Raw genomic sequence first — 16,688 nt, forward strand, 5'->3', positions numbered from 1 at the left:
TGGACAGTTAGGAAAAACTGAGCTTTTGGAGGGGTTGGGTGATTTCTCCTTGCATTGCAAGCAATAGTAAACTTTATTTACCGCAGGATGAAATGTGCTTCTATCCTGTGTCATTCTTTGCCTCTTCTGTCCTTTCATTCATATGCATGAGTATTACCTTGAGTCATTCATATTCATATCTCATCAAGTTCTTTATATCACAGTGTGTTGAAAATGTTGCAGTTGAAAGCCGCAGTGGTAGTGGTGGTGGGGGGGGAAGGAGATATCAAAAAAAAAGTATCGGATTCACAAACAGTCTGTGGACTGTAGGTCCGATCACCTTCCTAGGAGCGAATCGAGTTCCCAAATAGTGTGATCAACTATAAGCTCGACTCTGGCAGTATCGGATTCACGAACAGTCTGTCAACTGTAGGTCCGATCGCCTCCCCCCAAACAAGTAGTCGAGTTCACAAACAGTATGATTTATTCAAATGCAACATTTACAAAGCAGGTTTCGGATGTCAGTACAGGAAATTCTCTACTAGAGCGTGGGGTTTTTCTCTAGCTCTGATGTACAAATGTGCAATCATCACTCACCCCAGAAGATGGGAGAGGGCTCTCAGTCTCGAGTCTCCTCAGGCGGCATTCTGACGCAAGGGGAGGAAAGGGGGATCAGCGCATCAACTGATCCAGAATTTATGATGGATTCTTCCCTCTCGCTTCTTAGTCTCTTCAGGCAGCATCCCAGCGCGAGGGGAGGGAAGGGGGATCAGCCTGTCGACTGACCCAGGAGTTACGATGGTTTCTTCCCTCCAGACTTTTCATCCTTAGTTCACCTTTTATACTTTTCTTTACATTCAGGTGGAGCTCGAGTGACTAGAGTCATACTTAATATTGTTATTGATTGGTGAAAAAGTTTCTCGCTTTCATTTAAAGGTACAGTCAACCGAAAATCTAGAGCGCATGCTCAGTGAGGTGTGGTCGTACCTCGGAGGCGGGTAACTTTTGGGATGGAGGTATGGTTTTCCCATTATAATGAGCAAAGTTCAACCAACTTCATCATTTGCCACCTTTGCTGGCTCAGCACCGGACTTGTTATCGTATATCTCTCATTAGACAGCCACTGTGTGGCTTATCAGCAGCCCAGCACAGGGAGTGCAGCAGAGTTTGGCCGCGGAGCCTTCACCCCGCTCCATCCTCCGTTACTCCCTTTTGCAGCTGCGAGGAGGGCAGATTGCGTTGCCCAGGGAACCGTGGAGGAGCAGAGTCCGTGCATACCAACCATCCTGGAAGTGGCAACTGTGTAGCATCCCAAGCAGGCCTCTGTAATGCCAGAGCTGTGTTAGGCCCTAGTTTTCCTCTCAGTTCCTGCTTTCAAACAATTCTTCCACAAACACTCCTTCCACACACAGACAGTTTGCATCTACAATCCCATTGGTTCTACTGTGAAGACAGCTTCTCCCCTTCGAAAACATAATGCGAATCACTGTCAGCTTATTCTCAATCACAAATTATGCAGTCTTGTGACTTGAAATAAGCCTTGGGGAATCACTGAACTAATCCCTGTACTTTGATACCCACCTAAGCTCACATCCTCACAGGCCTCACAGACTTTATTTATTCCATAAACGGGAACTGTCATCAGTTATCTCCTGTCCACCTATCGGTGTTGCTAATGCTACATCTAGTTATGGACACAAGCAGGGTTGTGTTAGTAGGGGCAGCAGCAGAGTCTGTTCCAAGGTTTGACACTAGCCTGAAAGATGCCATTTCTTTTGAAAGGAACTCCCAAATACTTAAACAACTGGCACAAAGTACTCTGTACTCTGCCTGGGAGGTGAGCATCAAAAGTTCCACAGGAACTTAAGGAAAAAATTTTAACAGTGAGGGTGACAGAGCGCTGGAACAGGTTGCCAAGAGAGGTTGTGGAATCTCCTTCTCCGGAGATCTTCAAAACCCGCTTGGATGCAGTCCTGTGCCACGTGCTCTAGGTGTGACCTCGTGTGCACAGGGGGTTTGGACTAGATGATTTCTAGAGGTCCCTTCCAACCTTAAGGATTCTATAAATCTATGAATCTTCTGTAAGTTCATCTTGGTAGTTATCACTCATGTCATAACTCTGTGACTTCTCTATGAGAAGTTCATGTGTTCCTACTTCAAAACAAATCCAGTTGATTTTATCTTCACCTTCTTGAGGGACAAAATAGTAAATTTTCATGACAGCTCCATGCACAAATATTAACTGTCAAGCTTATATACTGACTGTTTTGATTTAAGCACTGCAGTACTTTTAAATACATCTAAATGCAACGTTGGTATATGCAGGGATGCAGCTATAGATGCTGTTGCTGCATCTAAACGACTTGTCCAAGATTCAGATGAGGAGTTGGATGAAAAACAAGGCAATTTCTATGGAAGATTCAAATGCTGTAATTTTAGACAGACCCAGGTTCTTTTAAATTTACAAGCAGCAGCCTATTTGATCCATCTTCATCTTGCTCTTTTCATTGTCACAACAAAACAGGAACCTTGGTGATGTTCACTTTATTCTCTAGGTTCTGCTCATAGCTGCATGAATTCCCTCAAGATTCAGGTAGCTGATTGTCCTCACAGCTTTTCCATGGAGGAGAAGGGAAAAGAGACCGAGGTTGACACATTCAGGCATACTGATATCATTGCGCAACTGGTATGAAATATGAGCACCAGTCTGGAAAAAAAACATACAGTGACTTGGTCTGTACATTTAACAAGGCTTCATTCAAAATCTACAGAGCTTCCTGAAAATAATTCTGTGTTTTGCCACTGGCCTTAAGTCATGTGGCTATACATTATGATAGTTATTTTAAGTCATTTAATTCATTTTATGGTGAGAATACATGCACAGTTATGTGCGGGCTTTCTGAAGGCCAGTGGTCATGTTGTGAGCCAGAAAGATCTAGGTGAAAGGGCAGAAGGACCACTGACTAAGGGATAACGAATTCGGCCGAGGGCCAGATAAGGAGTCAAAGAGCTGAGACAAACAGGAAGAGGGGGACGGTCATTAAACGTAAGGGCGCATGGACACTGTTAGTTAGCCTATCACACTGTATAGTTAGACACGTGGACACGGGGTCTTAACCAATCATTGTAAAGAAGCGCTCACATGTTCGGGGAAGCCTTGCATATATGCGTGCTTGGAACCCTGAATAAACTGGCACTGCTTGATCACATTGATCGTGTCCGTGGTGTCCGAGACCCCCGCGTCAACAGAGGAGAGGAGAGGAGAGGAGAGGAGAGGAGAGGAGAGGAGAGGAGAGGAGAGGAGAGGAGAGGAGAGGAGAGGAGAGGAGAGGAGAGGAGAGGAGAGGAGAGGAGAGGAGAGGAGAGGAGAGGAGAGGAGAGGAGAGGAGAGGAGAGGAGAGAAGAGGAGAGAAGAGAAGAGAAGAGAAGAGAAGAGAAGAGAAGAGAAGAGAAGAGAAGAGAAGAGAAGAGAAGAGAAAAGAAGAGAAAAGAAGAGAAGAGAAGAGAAGAGAAAAGAAGCCCAAACAGCAGTTTTAGGTTTTAGGACGAGTTGCAGCATGGGATGTAGTCTTGCTCCAGCTGTTCCTAAGACCTGCCAGAGGGAAGCTGTGCGACTGACCTCCATGAGCTCTTTGCGGGGCTTCTGGGGAAAGCGGAGCAATGCTGTTCATTTGCATTTTAGACTAACACTGCTACTGCTGTGTCCCTGAAGGAGAACAGAAAGCAGAGGGAAAAGGGAGGCGAGCTCTCTAAATGGAAGAGGCAAAGTAGTTTAAGACCTGTCACTATTAAATATGCTTACCCATGTTTCTCAGCATGTCCAGGCATATTTTCTAGCCCTTGTAAGCTAGGCTGTCCATATGTTCCCAAGCAATCATTTAAAAATACAAGTTTACTTACCAGGAAAGATTCCCCAGTCTCTCTGAGCTCTCACACTGTTTGCTTCATTTAAAATGACATTTAATTAAATGAACAAGGACAGACTTTTTTTCTCCATGGGAGTGGGGATATAAGCGATATCTTGATGGCTTGTTAAAAGAAAGAAAAAAAAGAAACAGGACTAGTCAGAAGATAATTACTTTTTATGTCTTTTCAGACATGAATTGCTCTTCTAGACAACAATGTTGAAGTAGCATTATTAAAAGACATTTGTCTTAACCTTGTCTTTTGTGGCAAAAGAAACTCCCCTTCTCGTCCTTGCTAATTTTGTTCTAACAAATATATTTTTATGAGATTAGTAGAAACATTACATTATATTATTATTTACAGAATCATAGAGTAGCTGAGGTTGTCCAGGACCTTTGAAGATTCATCAGAGTCCAACCCTCCTGCTCAAAACTAAGTCAACTAAAGTGCATCACTCAGAGAGACATCCAGTTGAGTTTTGTATATCTCCAAGGGTAGAGACTCCACAACCTGTCCAGGCAACCTGTTTGATCTGTCTAACAGAGGCAATTATTTTTTTTTTATGTTTAAACAGAATTTCCTATGTTTCATTTTGTGCCCTTTGCTTCCTGTCTTGCCATTGGCTGCCAGTGAAAATAGTCTATCTCTATCTTCTTTACTCCATCTCATCAGGTTTATATTGATGAGATACCTCCTGAGCCTTCTCTTCTCCAAGCTGAACAGCCCTAGCAATTGCTGGTGTTGGTCTTCTAATCACAGAATATATTATATAGTGAATTAATGAAGCACTTTTCCTACAGAATCTTCCATTAATGGCTGGATCCATACAGTCTGGCTGTGTGTAGATTAAACAGCAAACCATTCTGAGTTCTGAGAAACTCTTCTCTGAAGAGCTGATAATAATATTGAGAACTCATTTTTTTTTTCATTTTGTCTTTAATCTCAATTTCTAAAGAAAAAGTTAAAAGCAAGAAGAAACAAGGACCCTGTTTTCCTGAAGTAATATTTGCACAGAACAACAGAGTGGGCACTATCTAATTGAATTAAACCATATTACAAGCTATGCCTGAGGAAATCAGAACTAACTACAACAAAATTTAATAAATGAATTTATGTCTGCACAAGTAGAAATGGCGGAGACTGGTTAATAATGCTATTGCAAAGCTACTGTCAATGCTAGGGCTAACTACAGCACTCAGCTCAGATCTGGTGGAGATTGTGGTCCTTCCATTACATTCCTCACTTACTTAGGTTACATGTGATATCTCCTTGATATTTGCCTTACACACCTGTTAGACCTTTCTGTTGATCTCCTGTAGTACCAGTTGAGCCAGAGCAGCCCATTTCACAAGCACCAGATGGGGAACAGAGGTGAATAGAACAATAAGAAAGTTAAAATTTGAGTCAACCATAAAATAATTCCAGCTGAAGTTTGAGGGAGCTGAGTTATTTTAAATCTGAACACTGAGATATCTAGACCTCTGTCTAGAAACTATAAATTTGGGCTAGAAGCATAGTAGAGTAAGTCCAAACTAACATGTTTCATTGATCTTATGACAGTTATAAGAAAATAAATAAATAAATCCTGCCTGAATGGAGCAGCCAAACACCTTCAACCCTGAATTCATACTACTCTGGAACCAGGTATGCATGCCTCTTCTGAAATGGCTAATTACTGCTTGCAACCACATACCTTCCACTTGTTCTTTAGTAGTTTTAGCAGTGAGAGATATACTTTTTATGTTTGTGAACATAAGTGAAGCCTTTATTTTTAAAAAAGGGGAGAATGTAGGGAAGCTTATTTAAAGGGAAAATCCATGCACTAGAGTAAAGCATATCACCAGAAGCAAATTATTATTGTGCGTTCCCTTTTGCCTGTGCAAGGAGAATGCCATGCTGAGGCTTCATTATTCAGTGGTGCAGAAACAGACAGGGAGCAGCAGGCCTGCAGAGTGCTGCTTGAGGAGTGCCTTTTACATTCCTTTTTCTACAAAGAAAAAACGAAAATAACTCAATGATGCCCTACAGTAAGTTTGGTTTATTGTCTTAGGGAAGTATTTAAGCTTGACACGAATGAAACAGTCAGATCTGGTTGATCTGAATTGGTTGTGAATTCTGCTTTTTTTAATTTTCACCTTAGCGAAACCAATGGACTTTGAATCAATGGACTTTGAATTTAAAAAAAAAATAAAAATGAAAATAAAAACAGTGTACACTGGTGTCCTGTAACTAGAAAATATGTAGGAAGTTAGCATTGATAAATTGAACCTTACTTCAATAATGACTATTCTTTTTCATCTCTGTTGTATTAAGAGTCTATATAATGTCATTCAAATAATACTTCCGGGTTATTTATCTCTTTTCTTACCAGAAATTGTAATAAGTTTACAGATATCTATTACCTAAGCCTCATGACAGTCCTGTGAAGGAACATGTGTTGCCCCCGGCAGTCTTATTTATGCATTAGGAAGGAGAGCAAAAAGAAAATTCTACCTTTCATATAAATGACAGAAGTACAAAAATCATTAATTCTGATCTGAGGCAGCAGGGATCGCCTGGTGACTATATGGTTAATTGTGTTTAGCTGATGTCAGATCCTAACAATGTCACTGGAGAAATGAAAAAAAAAACCAACCAAAACAACGACAACAAAAAAACTCACTGTTATAACTGAGAGTTGAAAAGAATGTGTAAAATTCCTGATAAAAAGAGGCTTAATACCAGATTCATACTCTTCTAAAAGCCTGCATACATTTATATATACATATATATATATATATATGGATGTATCTGCTGTACAAATCTAGTTATACATATGCACTTACACTCTGCTGTATGCATGAAATGCAACTCTTTGGAATATTATTCAGTAATGATTCCTGATGGATTTAATGAGTGGAAGTAATTAACCTCCTGCTTGTTTTTTGCAGAATCACCCGTTTTTTAAAGACCTAATATTTTTCCATTGCTCCTTATTTTATTGAACACAGCCACTTGCCTGCCCATTTCTTGATTCTAAAACTACTTAGACAGGTTAATTATATGCAAGACTGAAAAACTCTAAGGGGATCTTAAAAAAAAAACCTGATTGAGTGGATATAACAGAGTCTGATGACAATTTCTGTTAATCAGAGGAAGATAACACATATAAGAAGAATAAGAGGAACTCTTTAACACTGATTGGATGATTGGATCCTCAAAAAAAAAAAAGAAATTGCTATATATTCTTTTTCTTTTTTTCTCTGAAGAAAAGCTAGCACCACCAATTTACAAAAAAGATGGCTTTTTTTTTAATAGACAGGTCAGCTCAACTAAGAAAGGTGAAGGTTAAGGTGTTAAAACTATGGACAGAAAATGGTACAGATGTTATAATCCTATTATCTGAAGCAATATACGTCTGCATTCATACATTGCTAAAAGGAAATGTCACCTCCTGAAGATAAATAGCACTAAACAACATTAACTGTAAGGGCGAGGTTAGATTTGGTTTTGTTGTCACAAACAACTCTTTATCTGCACTTCTTTGTCCACTTTATCCTATCTAATTCTAAACACAGCTGCTGGCATCTAAAATGGTACTTTGCTGGTGCCTCTTCCTTGACCTTTGACTTAAGGAAAGAAGGTGAGAGATACCTCTGGCTAAAGGTGGGTGACTACTGTGATGATCTACAGTTGGACAGATCACTCCTAGCTTCCTTCATAGTCAGTAAAGAGTTTGTATAACCATTGGTGCTAGAGATGCTGTTCATCTTCTCCCGAAGCTTAGTTTTATTTACAAGACTTATAGCTAGACTTCAATGGCCGTGTTGAGAACAGCTGCAATAACTGCCTTCATAATTGACTCAGATGAAAACATCTACACTGTAGATGCTTGAGAATGATTTAATCACCTAAACAAAGTTCTCTGTTGTTATTTGAGATGCCTAAGAGTATGTGACACATCTGGATGGAGACAACACAGCATCTACCCTATTCTGAAGCAGCAACTGTCGGCAGTGTCACTATTAGAAACAGCACTTAATACATATGTATAGGTGTCTAAAATGGCACTAAATACATATGTATAGACAATTCAAGCCTTTCACTACAGTTAGAAAGATTAATCTTCACTCAAGGCTCCTAACTTCAGCACTTCGTTTAAGCACTTAAAGCCAGCTGAATCCTGGATTTACTTAGTGTGGGATCAAGATTAGTGGCCATGGCAGTGAAGAACAACATGAATCATTCATTGGTTCCTTTCCAGAAATTTATCTGAGATTTTTTTTTAAAAGAAGTACAATTTTGTTCAAGGAAATTCATGATATTGAAAATTAGTTGTATTTCCTCAGGAAAAAATAAAATAAAATAAAATAAAATAAAATAAAATAAAATAAAATAAAATAAAATAAAATAAAATAAAAGGATTGTTTGTTTGCTTGTTTTTAACTGTAGGACATTTCAAAAATTTTGTTACAGTTAGAAGAAACACTTTTTGGAAAACTCATCTGCAGCTGACCAAAGTACCTTACAAGGGGTTTATGTATGCTGGAACACAAATACTTCAGGTACTCATATAACTCACATCATACCTTATATAGCAACAGTTCAGCAGCAAGGGACCATGATCCAGCATCAGGAGAGGAAATGCAACCTCTGGAAAGCACAAAGGAGATTAGCAGGAATCATCAGCATTTGGATGCATGAAGACTGCCTCTAATTTGCCCAAATTTTCAGTTGGTATTTGATGAAGCTATATGGTTTTGATTCCAACACTTGCAGATATAAGCTAGATGGAAGTCATCTGGGACGCTTCCACATCTTGGGAGTTCGCTTAACAGAGAATACCACCAGTTGGATGGAGAGTCCTGCCCCAGTAAAAATCAGATTTTATAAAGTAAATGAAGACTTCAGTGAGACACCTCTAGGGACAATGGTGCCTGGACTGGGTTGAGCAAAGAGGATGGAAAGAGCAAAAATGATTTCATTCTTGAAGATGTCTCAATATTTGTTTATGAGAGGAAGAGAAATCCACATAATAGGGATGCATGTCTACACTTCTGTTGTTCAGACTGCTGACAGAGAAATTGACATGGTCATATTTTGCATTCCATACTGCAAATCTGGCTTGGTTTTAACACCTCTATTTCAATACAGAGAAAGCTGGCTACATACTGGGCACTGAATTACATCCTCTCAGCTGCCCTACGAAGGGAGTGCTGGTTCTTGCCAGGTGCTAGCAATGATTGTCAAAAATGAAGTTTCTCTGTTTTTTTTTTCAAATCAGCAAATAAAGCAGTAATAAATTTACTGTGAATGTTTCCTACTCTAATCTGTCATTTGATAAACAGATTTTCTGCTTTCTTTTACCTATGTAACCTAATATTCATTTTCTTCATAGCAGAACACAAAAAGTGGTGAATGTCACATCCTATTTTTCTCCTTAAAATCAGAATGCATTTTAGCAATGTTAAAAGAAAAATAATTCTTCCTTTTGTTGTAACAACATAAAGCAAGTGATAGGTGCAATCACTTATTTAAAATATCCTCATCTTTTATTTTTTTAATTACGTCGGGAAAATGAGATTACTTCTTAAGTGTCTGCTTCAGCAGACTGCTGTTTCAAGACTGCTATCACTAAATTCAGTGACTTAACTACTCCTGCCTTCTGTGAAAATAGCAGAAACTATACTGTGTGACTCCAGTAATCCTGCTTCCACTGTTTTGACAAATTCTTCAGACACTACATTTTTCATTCAACATCTGCAGAGTTGTGGGTACTTCCATAGGTGTAAGTTGCCCACAGAACAGTCTTTTAAGAAACGACCAGAAATTCCATGTGTTTTTTTTGTTTTTTTGTTTGTTTGCTTGTTTGTTTTGTTTTGTTTTAGGACTTCTGACCATAGCATAACAAAACCTGGATATTATTCCCTTGATCCTGAATTTACACTGGTGTATTGCAACGCACTTCTCTGTTTGCACTCCCGACTTACATCACATTAAATAATGAGGGAATCAGTCCTTCATAGTTGAAGAGAACAGATGTACAGTTTCAAATGACTGAAAATTATATTTCTTCACTGTAGATTAAACATCTTCCTACTGCTTGTTAAATGAACTTGTTCATTTGCTTGATTGATTTCTTGTTTTAGAAAAAGATCCTTAGATGAGGCAGACTTAGTATTCAGTACTATGTTGATGCCTTGTCTTCTGCAGTACAACACGCCTGGAAATTTTCATCAGCAAAACGGAATGTAGAATGTGAACAGAAAAAAAAAAAAAAAAAAAAAAAAGCTATGTTGTTTCTCAGAGGCAGAAACCAAGTAATATAAACCAGCAAAACTGTTGAGAAATGAAGCAAAAATTTACACCCTTTGATTTCGTATTTCCTCTTTGAATAAGCAAAAGAGTATTTCTTTGTACATTTCTCCTACAATTCACATTTTACATAGCAAACAGATCACAATAAAGTCCTTTAAGAGAAGCAGGGATATTATCTAAGTCCCACAGTAGTATGCCTCCAGGATTCCTGCATCAGAAAATTGATGGTAGCTTTTCTGATAGAAACCTTGAATCTCTCAAACCAAGAAACAACCATGGTATGTCACTGAGCACCTTTTCAAGGTCATCCTATTCAAGACAGGGCTAGCAACAGACGGTCTGGGTAATGGCATTGTAGCCCCTTCCAGAACAACCATCAGAGTCCACTGGGGAGTCAACATATCTCATAATGTCTAATGGCATTTTGGCATCTGTTTGAGTGCACTTTCCTTCCCCCTCCTTCCATCTCCTTTTCTCCTCCTATTATAAGTGTGGCAGCTACATGACAGAAGGCTGGAAAAATGAGCACTACGAAGCTAACCTGTGGTTCCTTTTACTTCTTTTTAAAAAAAATCCTTTCTGCCTCTATGGTTTACGTAACTGTCAGAATTTTGTTTGAATGGGATAAGAGCCAATTCAGTTGATTCCCTGGTGACTATCTAGAATGTGATTCCTGTGGAGTTATTCATAGGTTAGGTAGTGTCCTTTACAGAACCTCTAAATCGTGTATAGGTTGGAGCCATTTATTCCTGGATTAAATCTATGCTTTCAGCAGCTAATACTGACACATCTCAATATAGCTCTTTCATTTAGGGACATTAGGTAACCACTAAGGGAATTATCAAGGGGTTAGAAACAAAACAGCCCTCAAAAGAGCTCAAATTCATCCTTCAGAAATTTGCACAGTTCTCCTGCATTTATTTGGACAGAACATAGACTTCTCACAGGCAGCAAAGCTCTGTGGGTATCCTAGATATTTTTGCTCTGTACCAGCTTTGTTTAAAGAGGGCGCAGCTATTAACTTAAAATGTGACATAGGTTCAGCCTCTAATCTCCTGCTTCCTGATGTGACCATCACCAACAGATACAAAAAAAAGAAAGGACAAAGTACATGTGGGAATTCAAAATGAAAGGCTGAGGATGTGTGCGTTATCATACAAGACAGACAGAAGGCATGAATGATGTTTGAATGTATTATGTGGTCGTAGAGCTCTGCTCCTCATAAGTCACGGGCAAAGGAATTGATTTCCATGCAACAATGGTATTAACGCTCTCTAGTTTCACGTCTTGACCCGACCCACATAGTACTGAGATGTTTACACAGTGCAGGCAAAGAGGTCCTTACTTCCAGTTCACACAGGCAGGTTAAAAGATTTTTATGCATCATGGGTTAGATTCTGGGTATATTTTTAGGGAGGAAATAGAAACTTCATAGCTGTCTGTCCTGGGAAATCTTGAAGCTTATTAAAATCTGTGTAATTAAATCCACATAATGATTAAAAATGGACTGAATTAAAACCTTACAAGGGCTCTTTTCAGGTGTTTCCCACAGTTTGAGAATTTTGCCTACAAATTCAAATGTTCCCCTAGTGCAGAGGTATGACTAACACAGGAAAACAATAAATTTATGAATGGCATAATTTAACTTTATGGAATTGCATATCTTCATTAGAGTATTCTTAGAATTTAGAGGTTTTGCTCTTTAGCCCAATACAAGTTCCCTCTGTGAGTTGATGTCACCAGGGAAAAAAATCTCAGTGCAGGTAAATTAAGCTGATTTAAGGATTGAAGCATTTTGGTTTATTAATGGCATATAACTACTTTATGGCCAGTGAATTATGCATTAGGGATCAATAACAGTAATATAACAGATAAACCACAATACTAGAGTCTTGCAAATCATTTGTAAAAAAAGGCCTACTTTTCTAAATGCCATTGTACAACTAATTCTAAGAAGTTCTAATCACACACATGAGAGCATGCGCACACACACCCAGTGAGCGTGGTTTATAAGCCTACCTCCCTTTTCTGGAAGCGCAGATCTGCTTTTGGACTCATCTTTTGGGGGAGATTATTGTGTCTTCTTGGATTAGATGACTAATCTAGATATGGTTTACCTGCCAAGACTGAGAGTTTGTCATCTAGACCACTTGACTTGCTCTGTGATATCTACTGCTAGTGCTTAGCTCCTGCTCCAAAGATCATGGATTTGTTATAGCTACTGGGTCATGTCTGGCAGCTTAATGTAGATGTCTTGAGGCATCACAAAGAGCATCAAATTGCTGTGTGTGGGCAGCTGAACTGAGCAGTGTAGTAGGAGCTTGGATATCTAAAGCACATATAGATACTTACATGTAGATATCTCAATAGTTTTTCTTCCCAGCACCACTTTACCTGCTGTTAGAGGATAGGAAGAGTAGGAAAGGGTGGTTCCGGTTATCTCCTGCTGTTTAGGTCTGGAGTCTTCAACTCAGTTAAACTGACAAACACCAAACTTACACATAGGCAAAGAGAGATTTCAGGTTTATATGTCCAACCTTGGGTGAATGTTTTCAGGGATGCAAATATTATTTCATGGTCTCCAGAACAGAACAAATAAAAGATAAAACCTTCTATAATAAAGCTGCTTTAATTTCACCAAAATAATGCATCATTTTATTTATTTATTTATTTTCTCTCAGAAACAGATGGATCATTTTTGCTGAATCATAAATCAGATTGTGGTTAATGATTAAAGTCAGGAAAGTTTTATGCGCTTGAAAACACTTTTCTTATGGAAAAGTATTTATGGGTGTGCCATGTACACAGCTCATTAAACTTCATATTCAATTTCATGGCATCTAACATGTATAGAATAAAAGCATGCATCTTTTAATATGAAAAAGGATTAATGTGAGAAACTGGACTAGAGGCATAGCTGATTGAGCTTGTTTTGTTATTTTTCCTGGAGATTTGTTGGTTGTTTTTGCTGCATTATTCCAAGAACATTTATTCCTTGAGAATAATATTGCACAATTGTAAACAAGCAGTACATAACCTGATCCTCATTAATTTTATCATCCAGATCCATTAGGTCTCACAATGAATGGCTAAAAATAACATGTGAGATAGAACGCTGAAAAAAACAATAAGTGACATGCTGTTCATAAGCACCAAATTTCTTTATATCATCCATTATATCTGTTCTGTCTTTGGCCTAAGGATGCGGAGGGCCAAGGTATCAGTTAGTTTTTTACAGTTCTTTTGATTTCAACAGGAAATGAAGACATGTACTGTGGGAGATTGTATAGCTCGGGACAGAATAACGCTCTTCCATGACCTTGAAAGACCAGTGCATACTGGTCCTCCCTTTGCTGTTCCCATGCGAAACTTAGTTTAGAGATTAGTTGGATACAGCACGGGGCCAGCTGATTACTGGCATCTGCAGGGCCATGAATCCAAAGCTGTTTGGCACTAGTACACATTGTGTTAATATATAAGGTGTTCATTTGAGCAATAAAGGGATCCTGACTCTGATTCTGATTAAACACAAATTTGAGTCTGCATAATCACTCACCACATTGTACTTCAGCAGGTTTCATCCCCTTAAAACCAGAGCCAAGAACAGGCCTGACTGATAGGTCTTTTCTGAATTCAGTATTGCCATTTATTTCAGCAGCATAACAGATTTCACTAGGCATGTACACACAAATAATTTTTGACTTGATAGGCCTAATTCTTTTCTTGATCTACAAGAAAAGATTTTCACATAAATGAGACAATTTTGCTTGATATTTTGAGGCTTGCGCAGACATTTAACTGGGTTATATTTATGGAGGTAGAGAACATAGTGATACCATTTGCAAAGTACCAGCTGAAATTTATGGTAGCCATCTCCCCTGCTCCTTGTCACAATGGGAACTTAAAAATGACTCAGATCACTGTCACTGAGTCTTTTACCATAAAATAGGAAATAATTCTCCTTTCTATTTTATGAAAAAGAAGAAGAAGAGAAAATGAAGTTTCTAGATACTATGAGAATGAGACGTCTTGGTGACCAAAGAGTTCTAAGTCACTGGTGCTTTAGGTCTGGGATCTCCAGAGATTCAGGGAATATAACAGAAAATAAAAGTAAAAGGGAAGAAGAGAGAAAAAAGAGAAAGAAAAACAAAAACTACCAGCCTTCAAGGAAAAAAAAAAAAAAGAGCTTAATATGTTGAAATCTGTGAAACTATTCACTTGAAACTGTCAGAAGAATTCATGCCACACTATGTGAAAATATTTCAAGAGGTCAAAGAATAAAACAGAGGCAGCAAAAAGGGTAAAACATCATTTGAGCAACAGAAAATCCCAGGTGGCAGGCAGATATATCATTGGCAAACAGAAATCAAGCAAGAGATGGAAGAATTCAATAGAGGTCTAGTTAAAAACAAAGTACATTCATCACTGAACCTTGATGATAGCATATAAAACTAAGGTAGGAAGCCCATAAAGGGCTATAGAAAGAGCTGTTAAATGTACATTTTTGGATGCATAAATGAAGAAAAATGAAAGCAGATAGTGTAAGATTCTACATATAACATTTTTAAAAGACATATTGGAGTTACATGAAAATTCTGAGAATCTTGTGCCACTTGCATAGATTTTTTAACTTATGTTTTCTGAAGTCCCCAAAGGAATTCATAGCAAAGTCAAGATGTAGTTTGAAGTTGCTCAGAAAAGAATGTGATCACAGCTGACATTACTTCAAAATTTGAAAGACTTGCAAAGTTGTTTTACACAGTTCACAGTTAAGAAACTTGCCAAGGTGGCATATGGAAGAGTCAATTTAGACACTGTTGGGGATTGGTTATGAGAGCGTGGACATGAGTATGGATCCACTGACTTTGGTTCAGGCCTGCAACTGAGCAAGCAGGGTCTTCTGGGAGATTAGGCCTCAGGAGAAAAGTGCTGACGACGTGCTGGTAAGGCAAGGACACTCTGCCCTTGGCTAGTTTCGTAAACAACTTTGAGGGGATAAGGCAGGAAGAATGAAGAAGCTGCATTGCTTATCGACCGTAATCTGGGCTGGCCGTACTGAAGTTATCTTTCTAATAAACAATCAAATACCAATAGCAACCAATCACCGACTGACACGTTGGCATGCTCTAGCTGTAACTATAAATGTGCGCTGTCTCGGGCAATAAAGTGAATACTGCCTATCACTCATATTGAGATGTCTTAACTCAGCGTGTTCCTCCACCACCCGCAAGACACTAATCCCCAAGCAAGAGACCTCATCCTTAGTTGGTTTGTCCTTTCTAGAAGGATGTGATCCTGGGCTCTGGACATGACTAACTCATTAGGTTTCCCAAATGAGTGTTCAGATCTCAGCCCAAACAGCGGAAAGAAAATAGCTCATTATAATAGAAGGAGCCAAAACTCCCATTTGAAAGCTTCCAAAACTTTGTGATCTTAAACCTCAATCTTAATTCAAAACATATATACACGCATATATGTATGTATGTGTGTATATATATGCATATATAAATATATATACTTGTGTTTAGAAAGCATCCCATAAATTATGTCCTTTATATCAAGTTGCAGAAGTCTTTCTTGAAGTCTTCCAATTTTTAATCTCATTTCATATGTGGCTAATTTTTAACCTGCACTGGGAGCTGATGGCCTGCACAAACTCATCAGTGAAGACCTAAAAAAATATGTTCTACAGATTTTAGCTGGGAACGTTGCTGAAGGGAGTTTCAGTATTTGCACCAGACATAGCAAGAATCAATCAATAATATCAATCCTATGGTGAGTTTTGTTATTTTTATTAAAACTGTGCTTTATACTCTTTTCTATGCAAACATATTGCACCCTTTTCCATAAATCTAACACAGTATCTTAAATATAACAGATAATTGTTGTACAGGAAAATGTTTAAACATTGTGCTATAAGCAATTACAGTAATTTTAGTCCTTGTCCCATGACAGAGCTACAATATATGCAGTTAGAGTGTGCACAGTTATACTAATAAAAAGGGTGCTTATATCATTTATCTTATTCAAATGTTACTATTATGTGAACAATTATAGTGATAAAATTATGAGTAGACAGGGGCTCTTAGTGGTTGCCATGGCTTTTGCCATGCCAGGCTGCCATGAAAGCAAAATAACCCCCTAAATCAGATAGTATCCAGAAGGTTTTAAATGTCGCTCAGAATTTAAATGGGATATTTATTTACGAAGAAAAATATTGACAATTGCAAGCATTAACTTTTCAAATGCTCCAAATTCCAGTTTTCTGGATGTTGTTTATGAAACACAGCAGTTTATGAATCACTACATGTGATTTCTATAGGGATCATGGTTTAACAGGTATGATGTTGAGGGACTTACAGTTGGACTTGATGTTCTCAAAGTCTTTTCCAACCATAATGCTTCTATGATTCTATGATTCTATAGTACTAGTCTACCTGTCCTATGGTATGGTTAAACCTTGTGCAGTTCTTCAACATTTATGTACTGAAGGAAAGTGGGCATAT

Source organism: Tinamus guttatus, unplaced genomic scaffold (assembly GCF_059628265.1).
Source record: "Tinamus guttatus ecotype Peru unplaced genomic scaffold, ASM5962826v1 Tinamus_guttatus_pri_ptg000038l, whole genome shotgun sequence".
In the NCBI taxonomy this organism is placed as follows: Eukaryota; Metazoa; Chordata; class Aves; order Tinamiformes; family Tinamidae; genus Tinamus; species Tinamus guttatus.